Source organism: Ctenocephalides felis, unplaced genomic scaffold, assembly GCF_003426905.1.
Source record: "Ctenocephalides felis isolate EL2017-DRISC unplaced genomic scaffold, ASM342690v1 CF-g0.4_SCAFFOLD_01886, whole genome shotgun sequence".
Taxonomy (NCBI): Eukaryota; Metazoa; Arthropoda; class Insecta; order Siphonaptera; family Pulicidae; genus Ctenocephalides; species Ctenocephalides felis.
In genome coordinates, this window is record NW_020538040.1 from 155131942 (window position 1) to 155147231 (window position 15290).

Genomic DNA, 15290 nt, shown 5'->3' on the forward strand with positions numbered 1-15290 from the left:
ATATATATATATATATATATATATATATATATACATATATATATATATTTGTTTCAATTAACTTATATAAGTATGAAAAGAGCTATTAAAAACATACTGCCATAATATAGTAATCGCAAAAAAATTATAATTTTCATATACCTATCTTCACGTTTCAATGGTTTCTTAACATTTTGACATACCTTAGAAAAAATTGAAAGATGTATGTGTTTATAGTGTATATGTGTGTGTGCGGATCAGTTTCTATTGATGGGAAGACGTACTGATTAGTTTTTGGCAGGCAGACCCAAAAATACCAATTTAGTTTTTTAGCGTCGAATTTGAAAGATTTAAAAAAAAATTATTTGTATTGACGAAATAACGGATTGATTGCGTTTTTGGAGAGGCAGATCTAACGGTTTTGCAGATCCAATAAAAAAAAATAAAAAAATGCCATTTGGCGGCCTAAGACTAAAATAATTATTAGACATATGGACATCAAATAATCAGATATTTTATAAAGATTTTGATAATAATTTTATTTGCATTTCTTTGGGTTTTGTACCAATATTTACTCCCTTTGATATTATTTATCTAAAATAGCTACGTAGCGCAATTGCTTTGAAAAAAAGTTCAAAATTTTCAAAAAAATTCAATTATTCAAACATTTTTAAAATCTCAAAAGTCTAATTTTTTTTCGAAGTTTTAAAGTTTTTTCAAATATTTTAATTTTTGGTACTGAAAGTTCCAGCAATTTGCTTTAAGGCAAGATGCCATGCGTCACTAGTTATACCATTACCTTCTACTAAAAGTTACTAATTGTAAATCCTTCCTGTCCATAAATCCTTAGATATATCCTCTAACATATTACCCAATTGTTGAAAAAGCGATAATTCCTCCAGTTTCTAGTAATTCACCGAGGTTTCAGCAAAGAATAGCTCCAACTCGGTCTCCATAGTCCATACAAAGCGATATCTCTTGGAATGCCACGGAGCAGCGCGGCGGACAGTTAGTTATGACCGCGCTTATTATCAAGATCACAGAGAAGAGAGAACTGACCAGCGATCCAACGAACCAGCGGTCAGAACGACGAACGGGCGAGCAAATCCAAGCGACCGTGCACAGTTGGGCAGGTTTCGTATCGTAAGAAAAGTGACACGAAGGAAATATGAGCTTTTGCGAGAACGCCCGTGATTTATGCACCCAGAAACGTACGCGGTTTTTATCTATCCATTGCAGTAGATCCAGAGATTTACGAACGTAATACTGGCTTTGCGAACGTACACAGGGATGTTTTGTAATAAATCGATGGGAGTAAGTAGATACATTATGTGCTATTTCGCTTATTTCATAAGTTATTGAAAGCATGGCAGTGTTTTTCAGATATTGAACAAGAGTATAACGTAATAGTATAAAATTTACACATGACCGTTTGCTTGTTACAGAAAAGCTTCAGTGCCCATTGCTTAATCATTAACTAGTTACGTCCATTAATCACGTGAGGTTTTTAGAGGGAGGGGGGTTTGACAAAAAATCACAAAATAACACGCGGGGGAGGGAAGGGTATGGTAAGCTATCACGTGTATTTATTTTTTAACTGTTTTTTTTAAAATTCAAACTATTGGTGGGGGAGGGGGGGGGTTAAATTTGATTATCACCACGTATCACCAAGAGAGAGGGGGGGGGTCCAAAAATCCTTAAAAACTCGTTCACGTAATTAATGGACGCCCTCTAAGTGTGTTTGATAGCTATATCCAAATAATTGGCAATATTTCATATTTTGACTACTTGATTTTGTCGATATTTGAACTAATTCTGGATAAAACTAAAGTATATTTGTAAATTTTGATGGATGTAAAATGATTAAAGTTCAGGATGTAAATATTTTGAATTGGATCCATAATTACTTATTTTTAAGCAATACTTAGCAAGCAAGTTAGTAATAGCTTAGATTTAAAATTTTTAAAACAAGCACTTTTTTCTCAATTGTAAGTATCCATTATATATGTAAATATATGTTTAATGTTTATGTTAACTGACTATGTAAATACATTTAACCCTTTCGCTACGGCAGTGTTTTTCGCAAGTTTTTTTTTTCATTGTTTCAACAATCAGAACTCTTACTTTATGCTGTTTTGTTCAAGACTTATGACCTAAGGTATTATTATGAGAGGCAACCCATCGGTTCACCATTCTCCTATGTGTGGGGTTTTATATATATTAGCTCTTACGTCTAATACTTTACATATGATTGAATGATGCAACTATGTCCACGAAGGACGATTTCCAATTGAAATTATACTGTGATCTATAACCCACGTGAAAATTTGACATCAAAGTTGCCTGATGTCAGGCTTGGCGGTAGCGGGAATCAAACCAGCAAACATGGGACTAGTTGGTGCTAGCCCACGCTCTAACCGATATCGCCACCGCTGGCCCTTTCGCAAGATGACATTCAGATTTGCAAGCCGCCCAAGTATTTGTTACATAACATATTTTAAGAGTTTTCAATCATCATGAGTAGAAATATATTCAAAATTTAAAAATTACACTTCTAAAAACTTAATTCAATACCAAATTGAAGTTCTTAATAATTTAGCCAGGGTGATATGTACTTTTTGGCTAATTACTATTTTGACGACACTTGTACGCACAAATCGTCAAGCGGATGTTAAATAATAAATATCTTTTAGATCTAATTTTTTAACACCACCAATTACACTGTATTTGACGACTCTGCGCACAATTGTACGCAGAAAGCATGCGCTACTCTGACACTTCTCGATTATATTTTATGCACTAAGCATGCAACTGCGTTCTATGTTCTAGACAATAAGCATGCTACTGCGTTCTATCGATTGTGATTTACGCACTTTGCATGTTGCTGCGTTCTATTTTTATGGTCATTTACGCAGTAATCATGTTGTTGCGTTCTAATTCGAACAAATTTACGCAGTAATGTTGCTGCAATGTTGCTGCAATGTTGCAAAGTCAATAGTAGAGTCCAGCATTAGGTTCTTGTTTAGTTAACTAGACAAGTTATTGACAAATAGCATATCGACACTAATAATAAGCATGCCAGAAACGTTGAGTATTTTAAAATAAATTGAACTCATACAGGCGGTATATGAAGTTCAACATAGTAAAAAGTCATGAATTTGCTCATTTTGCACTCGAGTGATATTTTCCAATATCATATCACAATTTTCATTTCATTTTCAGTCAGAAACATGTGATAATAAATAGATAAATTATAAGTAATAGCGACATTCAGGGTATTTTCAAAAACCCAACCAATTTTTTAATCCCAAAAAAAGTAGAAAAATAAAGTTTTCTCTATCTTCTAAAACATTTTATAGTATTATATTTTTAACAGCAACCAGAACTTAACTAGTCAGTCCTACGAGCTGTTGTGCTTACTTCTGAAACGACGTTGCTTTTTAGATGGCAACACGAACAGTTGTGCTATCTCTATGTGATGAAACTATAATTGCTGTAAAACTGGTGCATTTTTTATTGATGCATCAATGCCGGATAAGGGGCAAAGGAAAACATATTGCTTTCTATATTTTTAAGTGAAAACAGATTTGCTGCTGCTTGATATAAGGCTGTCTGGGACGAGTATCAACTTCTGATACTTGGCTAAAAAATAGTCCATTGAGAACATTTGCCTTTTTTTAATTGATATTCGTATAAAAATTGGTAAAATCCTAATTAAATGTTTCATGTCAATGATTAAATAAATAATTAATCAAAATTTTTGAATTCGTGTTTGAATAAAATTGTCTAAATTTGTGTTAAATTTTTATTTGTTTTTCTTAAATTCTAATAGTCATTTTAATTTATTTAATTATTAGTTAAATTTGGATTTGAATGAACTTCATTTTTCACCTAAATAATTGGATGGATAATATCTATTTTCTGTATCCGTTTCTTTAATATTGCAAACATTTTGAATAAATATAATACAAACTTGAGCAAAACGCAGCAAAATATAATAAATATCCTCTTATGTCTATTTTCCGTTTTGCATATTGAATACCTAGCTTCGAATAGCTGCAATGGAAAAGTTATCAACCTCTGCAAAGCCCCACGGTAAGCTGGGATTTCATCTACGAATCCTGTTCAAATAATAATGCATTGCGACTTATATCTCGGAGCCTTCCTCGCTTTTACCACCGAAGAACGACAATTGCTCTATGCGTGGTGCTTCATCAACGTTACGAATGTCCGTGCTGCGTGCATTGGGCAGATATATCAAGAGACCAAGACCAACGCGCTCGTACCTAATCGTACAAGAATCTCTATAAACCTTCATCAATTTGACATATTTCCAATTTACTACATCTTGAGAGTCCTTCGTTATAATAATACACTTTTGATCACACGCTTTTTATGCAAAATATACATCGCAGGCTGCTAACTCACTGAACACGCAATGAGCAGTTAGCGCCTTCCTTGATTTAATGTACGTTCATTTGAGTTATGTGACAGGAGTATTTTTTAATATATTGCAGGTTGTTAGAGGCATTGTAAAAATTAAATAAAAAATTTGCATACGGGTTTTAATAAAAGACAGAAAACCGTTTTTGGAAGTGTAAGACCTAATTATTAATTACTTTTTAGAAGGATCACATCCAAAAATTTGTATAGCCATTTATTATTCAAATTTAGAGTATATTATTTTTTTCTGAATAAAAATAGTAGCTTGCATAATGAATTATAACACTCTAATACCTATAACGTAACACCTTGGTCAAATTTGAAGTTAAACTGGTAGCACGTACGAAGTTCTAAAAAATTTGATCAATTTTCTATTCATTGTTTCTTTGAACAGCCGGACGGCACCTAAGGCCGGACACTCTATTTAACACGTATTATTTAAGCGAGTATAAATCTTTTTCAACCCAATAGTTGACCGGCCTCTATAAATTGATAATAATTTATTATTAGCATTTATCAAATTCAGAGGATTTTTAAATTGATGCCGCAATGTGGGTAAGAAATTCGCTTAAAAACATTACCATTTAGAGAGTGGTTACCAATAAATTCATGAAAATGTAGAATGTAGAAATAGTGTAATAGAATTAAGTCTTTTGTGGTGCTAACCCCAAATAATAAATTCAGTATATTTTCAAATAAAAATGAATATTTTTTCTTTGTGAGCAGAACAGTATATAATAAAATTTCCATATTGTTAATAAATAATACTTAAAAAAATAAGTTTATATAGAATACTATACTGATTTGGTAACCATGTCTATTTATAAATAAATTAATAAAAAATAATTATTTTAATTGGAGCTTACCAAAACGAATTAAAATCTATATATTGCACAAAATAGCGAAGTTTTTGAAAGCATGGCTCCATGTTAAAGACCAATTTAGTTAGTAAGTATTAATTTTTTTTTAAATATTATAGATGATAGAAAGGTAATGTAGGTAGATTGTAATATGTAAATTATTTCATTCAACTCACATTTAAATGCAACAGAAATATTTCATTGAACAACTATTCAATACATGTAATTGATTATAAATAATATTTAAAATTTATGTCTTCATGCTGTTATAATAATTCAAAATTCAACATAAAGTAATAGGTTGGCATTTATTTCATATTTTAATAAAAGCAATGCAATACTATGCAAAATGTTTGATACTAATATGCTGTTTTCATGGCTTATTTACGATTCACATACGATTTCTAACTGAATTAAATTTGTATTAAATATCAATGTGAACTTTAATTCAAATTCTTCCTTTATGAACATGTCATGTTTATATTTAAAAATGTATTATTCAGACCATAAATTTGATACTATAATGATTTACATAACGAAGATATAAATAACGCCAGTGAAAAAAACCTACGCGCGTATCGTACACAAGTTTGGTGCGGCACAATTAACGAGGAGACTCCACAAACGCCTTCTACAACAATGTCGGTAAATTTATGTAGTAGTACATTATTTTTTCTCTTGAAAACCTAGACGAGAATTACAGAGCTCGCACGAAAGCAAACATACATTACGTAAAATAGTTACGGAGTGACATTTGAAATCCGCTCAGTAAATCATAACAACAGTACGCAACATTTATTCTCGCTGTTGGGCGAAGATGCATTGCGCGGGACGATACGATTTTGCCGTCGAGGAGTTGGTAAACAGAGTGGACCCTTCCACAAATCGGGACAATCTGAGATACTGTAAGGATACAAAAAGTTTCAATAAGTTGCCAAATTGGAATAAACATACCAATTATATCTGCCGTTAAATGGCAGTAAAAAACTGCTCTGGCTCTGAAGTTGTTCCACGTTTTACGAAAATCTAGGGTGGACTATGGGGTTTCAATTTCATTTATGTAATGAAAAAATTGAGTAAAATACTGTTAAGATAAATGGTAAGTTGTATGTAAACTAATAGGAGATAATATAAGAACATTTAAAAAAAAAGGTAATTTTTCGACACACATTACACATTAAGTTGTATTTGGGATGGTCACTTCTAGTTAACAACTCGTCATATTTAATAATTTAGTAATGAATTTGCATCACTTTTAAGCAACAAAACACTTGTAACTTTGCATCACTTTTAAACAACAGAAATCACTATGTAACTACAATTTGGCAACAAGAGTACTGAAGCAGAAATTGTTAATCAAATTTTGCCAAATGCTGATGGAGAAACCTTTATTTTTTTAACAATTATTAAATAACAACAGTACTAAAGTTCTACATACAAAATTGATAGAGGTCACTCTAGTGAGCAACTCTATTTTAATGCATTAGAATATAAAGGGCGCTTCTTCTTCAATCATGTAATAGCTGATGGTTCTAGTATGGGAATTACTGCAAGGTTATTGTGGTTAATAATCTTATCATGATGGATTTTACTTCTGTTTTTTACTATTTTCTGGATAGTGTATGTTCTCAGATCGTTGTGGATTATTATTTAGTTACTAATATACCAAGGTGCATTTGCAATACACCTCAAAATTTTTGATTGATTTCTTTGGATGGATGAAATTCTTGATCTACTGACGCAGCCCCACAACTCAACGTCATAAGTTCAGATCGGTTTTATTATCGCTTCATATAGTAGTATTTTGTTTTGTAATGATAATTTAAGCCAAAGCAATAATTTTACTTTCGTTTCCATCTGTTACGTTTTACTGTTGACATAAGTAATCCAATTCAATTTGCTATCCAAATGTATCCAAATATTGAACAGAAACAGATTCAAAGATAATTTTAATATTAATGAAAACTGAAGCGCATTTTCCCTTCATTAATGTGAATGGTGTACAGCAAGATTTGTCTTCATTGATTTTTGTGCGCCAATAGCTAGACCAGTTGCTGATTTTATAAAGATGATATTGCAGTTTGACGCTTGGTAGTAATGGATTTTTATCAGTACAAATAATTACAATGTAATTTTTGAAGGAGCAACCAAAAGTTATTATTATGTGTGACAATTATGTATTGCACAAGATAATATGGTGCATAATCTTATCACCGTATAATCTTAGTTTATAACTGTACTAATCCTTCAAAAATGGCGGGATTAGTCTCATCAAGAGAGTCAAAAAGCAGAGATAAAAGGAAACAGATTCAACCTATTATATGCACATCAACCATATGTATTTTTTCTTGTAATCCGTTTACAGGAGTGTTGGTTTAAATAACTGACTTGTTATTCGATATGACTATATATTAGTCGAAAAATACATACTAAACTAGCAATCGCTGAAATAAAATATTGTTGCAAAGTATAATGTAACGCTTTTCTTATAAATCCTTCACAAATGTGATGTCTTAATTAATTAAAATTATATCAATAGGTATGAAATAGTGATAAAGGAATTAAATTATGGAGGTGTGAAATGAATAAAACAGTATTAACATGTACAATAAAAAAGGAAAAAGTTACGATCCATTATTAAAATCGTCCCGTCCCGTGTGGCGAGTCAACGTCCGTTGGCTGAGATAGATGAGCACGCGTCTGGTTGAGCAACAGGCTTATGAATAATGAAAAGAGCTACCTCTGACAACAATGCTTTCCTTCCTATGATAGTGTTGCAAAAGAAAAATGTTGAAAATCTGTGGTGGTCTCACTAGGATCTACGATGTAGATAATACGCTAAAGCACACCGTACACTCCCGTGATTGGGATTTATTATGGTTGCAGAAATCACGAAAATGCAAACGGTTCTGCAACGCATATATTACTTAGCTCTTGCGTGATTATTTTTGTTATGCTAATGTATGCACTTCGTGAGTATTTTACTTTTGGTAAACAAACATTCTTAGAAAGACTATAGATTAAACATATTTTAAAGAAGTTCTCGTAACAGCAGCTCCTCTCAATACATAATGCAATAAAATTTTCTCACAGTCGAAAATGCTTCGTAGCTTTTAAAGGTTATTTCAAAATGATGTAAGAAATATATTTACATAATAGATAAAGGAATTATTTGGAACTAACGGTTTTCCGCAAGTAATTGGCACAAAATAAATAAATTATAGAGAATATAATTATAGATCAATAGATTGATAGGACAGGCAGAGTAGGGGAGACTGAGTACGGCTGTGCCAGGGTACGGTAATGACAGTCGTCATAACAGCTAAACTATACTAATTTTAAGATAAGGTCCAAAGAAAGAAAGATAAAGTATGATTGTTTCAACAACTTCCCATTATTGCTTTCAATAAGTACCTTACATTAAGATGATCCGCATAGCTTTTAAAGAGTCAAAAGTAAGTTTTTCCGTTAGATTCATTTTAATCAGAACGGTTAATTGTATTCAGATAGATTACTTTTTTGTTATTTTAATGTAAGTTGAACATTAGTAGTTATTTACTAGCAAATAGTTTCCGAGTCTCCCCTACTATGATTTCTGGCAATTTTGTTATCAAAAATTATCAATAACATAATGCCGAAATATTTGGTAGCATTTGAAGTTTTTGAATGTTCTTATAGCTGGCACACATTTTCATGTGTCTATGAATATATGCAAGTATGACTGTTAGTATGTGTGTATAAATTCTCAAATGATTCTATATGTGAGCATCGTGCACTCAACGCAGGGTCATAGACCGCTGTGGCGACTCATTCTGTATGAATAATTTGTTGTATTTACGAAATCGTCCGGTATTTCCTCGCTCAGTGCATTATTCATTTACTAATGCAAAGTAACATTGATGTGTGCAATGTGGTAGGGCACTTTGCATAAGTCTCTTCACCGAGATAATTTGTCTCGGTAATTCTTTTCATCTTCGAGAGATAATTAAATCCGGCAATCCGGCAACGTACCCACGTAATTGAAAGTTAACGGTCTCTTAACAGAGCTCTAAAATTAAATCATGCGTTTAAACTCCTGTTTCTCTCTTGCTTTACGCGGACGATATACTGCCGGCGCTCACATACATAGGCGGCATTTCGCGCCGCCTACTCGCTAAAACTTCGACCGTCTAATTAATTACGACTCATTGTTTCGGTGATTAATACGCCCTATATTTAAAATCAACCCGGATAAAAGATTTCAGTTAAATATCATTTTTAATGATGCTAGATTTGTTCTCTGAAGGCTCGTCCGTAGATAAGAGCGGTCAGAGCAATGGGGATTGAATCCGAGGTCCCGAGTTCGATATTCTCTTCGAGCAACATGATCTTTAGCAGTTGTGATATCGGTTTTTATTTGTAAATGTAGATAGCAATATGTTTACAAGTAAAAATAGCCCATGCCCGGTATTTGCTCCACCAATAAAAAGTCAGCCCTATTAGATTAATTCTAATAGTAAAATTATCAAATATGGATGGGTTAACCATTAGCTTACCTTCTAAAAATACGAAGTAAGGATAAGTTTAAGCTTAACAGCTCATATGACATAAGGTTCAAGTTGCTGTTAGATATGATAAAAAAAATACTAATAAGGTGACTATATGTCCCGGTTTGACCGGAACAGTCCCAGATTTAGATATTTTGTCCCGGATTGTCCCGGTTTTTCGAAAATTATTTGATAAGGTAACGAAACTTATAAAAACAAATGAACAAGTGCTATTTTTTACCTTAATAATGAAGAAAGCTGAATAAAACTTTATATAAGGCTCAAAAGCGATAAAAAACATATAGATTGAAAAATATAAGATATAATATTATATCATAGATAAAAAAGTAATACATATAATCGGATAATAAAGTTCTTACTAAAAGTCCGCAATTCTGATTAAAAAAATGAACTCTTATAAAAAAAATTATTGTATCTTTTAATAGAATTTGCTATTTGCCCTGTCCGAATTAGCATAACTAAAAATTGCCTTAGTATTACTGAAATTATAATAATGAAATTTATCACATAGATATAGGACAACCATGTGGTTTTTTGTCTATAAAAAACCGACGTAGTTAATAAATAATTTATCACAACAGTTCATAATACCCTGAAGTTCTGATCGCTGAGATTATTGCTTCTCGAATACACATAAAGCATAAAACTTTTTTTTATATTATAAAATTAATTCAGTATATTTTATGCATAGTTGTATTCCAAAATATGGCAAAAATTTGAATTAGAATTCAGTAGTAACGCAGTGAGCACCAATAAACGTAATTCTGTCTTCATTAGGTAATTCATCACAACAGTTTATAAAACCCTGAAGATCTAATCGCTGAGAAGCAATAAATACAGATGGAGCATATAAAACATTTTTTATAATATAAAATTAATTAAGTATAGTTTAGGCATAGTTGTAGTCCAAAGATTTGAATTAGAATTCCGTAGTAATGCAGTAATTTTTCAACTTTTTGAGTATGTCTTATTATAAACATAATTAAATCATTATATATGATGAGCACTGATAAACGTAATTCTGTCTCATAACAGTCATTGCATTAGGTTTCACAATTTCTGCTAAATGCCACATTGAACAATGAAAACTAGGATATTTCACAAATTTTCTATTCAATCACATAAAGTTCAGTGACAACGTGCAATTTAACTTAATTTAATCGGGTGGTGAAAGCTCCAATGAAGGTACTCATAAATTTATCTCCTCCGATAAAGCAACTATCATTTCTTACAATTTAGCATTGAACATGATGAAAACCGTTAGTAACCGTATATCTATAATTAACACATAGTTAAAAGTTTGAAGCGGTTCGAAATTGCAATGAATTAGAAGAATCTCGCAACCGGACCGGTTCGCAATCGGTGGAGAAGAAATAAAATCATAGTTTGCCCCTTGGGCAATTACGTACGGAGGTAGATATGCCTCTGTATAGTTCATTTTCACTATTTGCTTGTAGACAGACATCTGGGTGGAAAGAATGCATGGAAATGGATTATTGCATCATTTATAAAGATGACATTATATTTTTGTATAAACGTTTTTAGTAAAGGAGAATATAAACAGTATGCTGTCTAGATGTGACAATTGGACTCTCAAAGCCAGGTGGATGATGGCAATGCGAATTCTTCATTAAAAACTTTTTTTCTGAATACGTACACAAAAAATATTGCACGATTTTAATTTTATTGTTTCATAAATTAATTGTAGAGATGAATACATATTAATGTTAAATAGCTATGATAATATTCTAAAGAAAAGACTTGATCATTTCAAGTTCACTTGCAATGATTAAGATTTTCTTAACCATGAGATTTTTTTTTAATATCATCTTTCAATTCACCAAAATTTACTTCTCACAGCTCTATTAAGCAAATTGATTAAAATCGCTTATTTTTAATGGTCTCATTTGTTTGTGAGGTACCTATACTAATTGCTTTTGGCTAATTTTTCTGCTGTGGATCGAGTTAACGTTTTGAAATATTTGTCTTTATATTATATATTATATTTATTGGATAGCACATAACGAAAAAAAAAAACAAAGCAAAAGTTTTCATAAACGTTTCGAACTACGATCAGACATATGTTCAAGTACCAGCTAAGTTGCCAATGCATAATTGAGGCAAAATTTGATTGGAGTGAGCCTTTTGTGGCTTAGTAGATTGATCTATGGGCTCCCATCCAGCAGATTTGACACCCATTTCGGACAGCTTAATGTCTCAAGTAGTAGTGACATCGGATTTTACTTCAAAATATCAATAGCGAAGTTTTCAAGTAAAAATAGCCATTTCTTGATATTTATGCTGAATAAAATCAGTGTGAGAACAACTGAGAAGACAGAACAACCATAGAGTTGCTATTCATAAGGCCAAGCCGTTAAGAAGTTATAATAGCTCAAAGGTTTTGATAAGTTCTGATTGCTGTTGATAAAAAAATGTAGTGTGGCTAATTAATATGGAAAGTCATGCTGTTTGGCTTTAATATATTTGCAATACTTGTTTTTCAAACATTTCGCTAGCTCTCAGCCTATATCTCCGCTATATACAGTACTGGAAATGAGAAACGAGGCTTATCTCTCCGTGGTACAGCGGCCAACACAATACCCCATGTCTCAGATCGCGCAGATTTCTTTGGATGTCACAGTAACTCATTCCGAATCGTTTGTTTTGATCGCGTGCCTCGAAGGGGAAAGAGGCAAGTCCCAGCATTTTCTTGTACTTACACGCCAGAGCTCACACCCACAGGGAGTACCGTACGTATTCGGTTAGGGCTCATATCTAGTCTCTATCTTTGTCCTTAATTTTGTATTTGTATAAGAAAAATTGACAATGGGTTCCATACTGAAGACACAGGAAATCCAAAATTTATAAGGAAATTGCAGGAAGATAAATCAAGGGTTAGAACGGAGTAATCATATTGAAGTGAAGACAATGAACAGTCCATAACTTGTAAAACAATTTATTGAGCAAACTTGACAACACATTTTCATTGACGGGCCATATGATTGCTAAAGCTTATGTAGCCTGAATTATAAAAATTATAATGTCGAATCTAAATTATTGACTATTTAAACCATTTTTTCATCATGGACGTATAATATTTTCGTACCATGATTAAGTAATTAAAGTAGATTTATGTATAAAAAGGTGTAAACTATTTTAGTTTATCACACTTTTATATATTTCAACCAGGAGACCCAAGAAAATGGCAAAAAGACTGACTAAAATAATTTGAGATTTTTTTGCTATATATTTTATTATCTATAGAGGTATCTCCACATTAGAGCAGACATCTAAATGACGTATTGATCACATAGACTTACAAAAATTGTATTTCTGATGGTAATAAGTGAATGAAAAAAATCACAATTTTATTAAAATATTTCATGTAAACAAAACACCATTTATCTTTTATCAGCACAATATATTACTGTAATATGTATATCAAAATGTGCTGTCGTAAAAGTAGTAGTGACATCATTCCCGCTTCCATTCGTTATGATAATTTGCGTACAATGGACTCTATTTTATTTCCTTATTATATAAGTGTGATAAAAATTATAATTAAAACATTTAAGTTACTTGTTACTATAACTATAAATTACTATAGAGATAAGCGTATAAAATTTATAATTGCATTTATTGAAAAAAATATATATCGCCGTGAAGTCGAATTGAAAGTCTCATGAATATATTAAGTTGTCAAATATCTCCCTTCCGCTTTTTTGCTCTTGATTTATAATACAAAAAGGCGGAAGGGAGATATTTGACAACCTAATAGATTTAAAAATCAATGACAATTTTAATAGTATCTATGATAATACCACATTCGAATATTTTGTACCAAAATTTGAAAACATAAGTTAATAAGTAGTCACAGTCCCGGAAATCAATCTTGCATTCCGGATTTTTTCTAGGCTTCGGATTGGGATGTTTTGCCAAAGATTGTTTCGAATTTTTGCGAAGGGTTTTTTATTCAAACCTTATTTATATCGAATACATTATAAAAATAGATTTATCTTCAATAAAATTAACTCATGTAGTAAATACGGTATTATTTAATAAAGTTAAGTATAAAGCAAATGGCACAGAATTTTACTTGTTTTGCTGTAACTTCCCGTACCAAAAATTAAGATTTATAGAATAGATTAAATTTTTTTTAAATTTAAAATCTTTGAATATTTTTCTTGATTGAAAAATTGTTTTTTTGTTAGACCAATAGTTTGAACAAATTGAACTTTTTTCGAAATGCAATCGCGATACGTTAGCTACGTAGAAACGAAATATCGAAGCGCGTGAGCGCCGCGTTGCAGTATAACGGATAAATACTGGTCCGAAATTTGTTTTTATTATTAAAATATCTATAAATTATGTGATAATTTGATGTGATGTCGCTAATGATCATTTTTGTCCGCCTAATGGCATTTTTTTCACTATTTTCATTAGATCTCCAAAACCGCTAGACCTGCCGTTCCAAATTTTTTTTCGGTTCTTTATTTTGTCAATACAAATAAAATGTTTTTTATACATTCAAACCGGACTCTCCATTCTCTCAAAAATTGAATGAAAAAATTTGGCACTTTATGCCCCGTATCTTCTGAACGGCTGAACTAATCAACAAGTCTCCTTATCAATAGGAATCGAATATTTTTTGAAATTCAAATGGGTTGATCCGTGTTCTCGAAATCGTCTACGAAAAATTGTATTCGCACACTCACACACACACATAAATCCAATATTTCTAAGGTATGCCAAAATGTTCAGAAACCTCTAAAACGTAAAAGTATATAAAAAAATTATTTTCGTTTTTTTGAGGATAAGTTACTATAACTCATCCCACAGAAAGTTATTAAAATTAAAAATTACACATAAGTAATTATAGTGTGAAAAATGTTATGACAACCAATATTCTCTTAATCAGCGTAGATCAATAGCGCCATTATTGTAGTATATAATAGGCCGTACATGATATGAAAATGATAAACGATTCGCAATGTCTGCAACCAGCAATAGCATGTAATCGATGACTGAGCATTCCCGACAGCTACTGCTCGGAGTGCGGTCGCCGAAGACCACACCACACGCGCGAAGAGATGGAAGTTGAGGCAAAATCCACGACGCGACCGGGAAATCACGTTTGCAATACGATAATGCAGCAAAGGATATAAACGATGATATTCAATAGTGAACAATGGCATGTGATTTGAATTAAATAGTGTGGTAATATATTAATTAACTCCTAAATATTGAGAACAGTTCCGCATATTTGCAGATCATCGTATTTTGTAAAATAGATGGCAACTGATTGTTAGGATCAAGTTAGTTTTAAAGTGATTAACAAGTTATAAATACACCAAGACTGTTTCTTGTGTCATCCGATTTTTTTTATTTTTCATAAATTAACAGCAATGACAATCTTAAATTGAATAATAATCGCCCTATTAGATATTTGCTAATCATAAAA

At 31.8% G+C, this 15290-nt stretch overlaps 1 long non-coding RNA gene across 1 annotated transcript in view; it reads right to left on the reverse strand.

Moving 5' to 3' along the window:
- The window catches only part of LOC113378788, a 206698-nt gene that overhangs the window by 74259 nt on the left and 117149 nt on the right, over positions 1-15290 (reverse strand). The gene's annotated exons all lie outside the window — the stretch shown is intronic.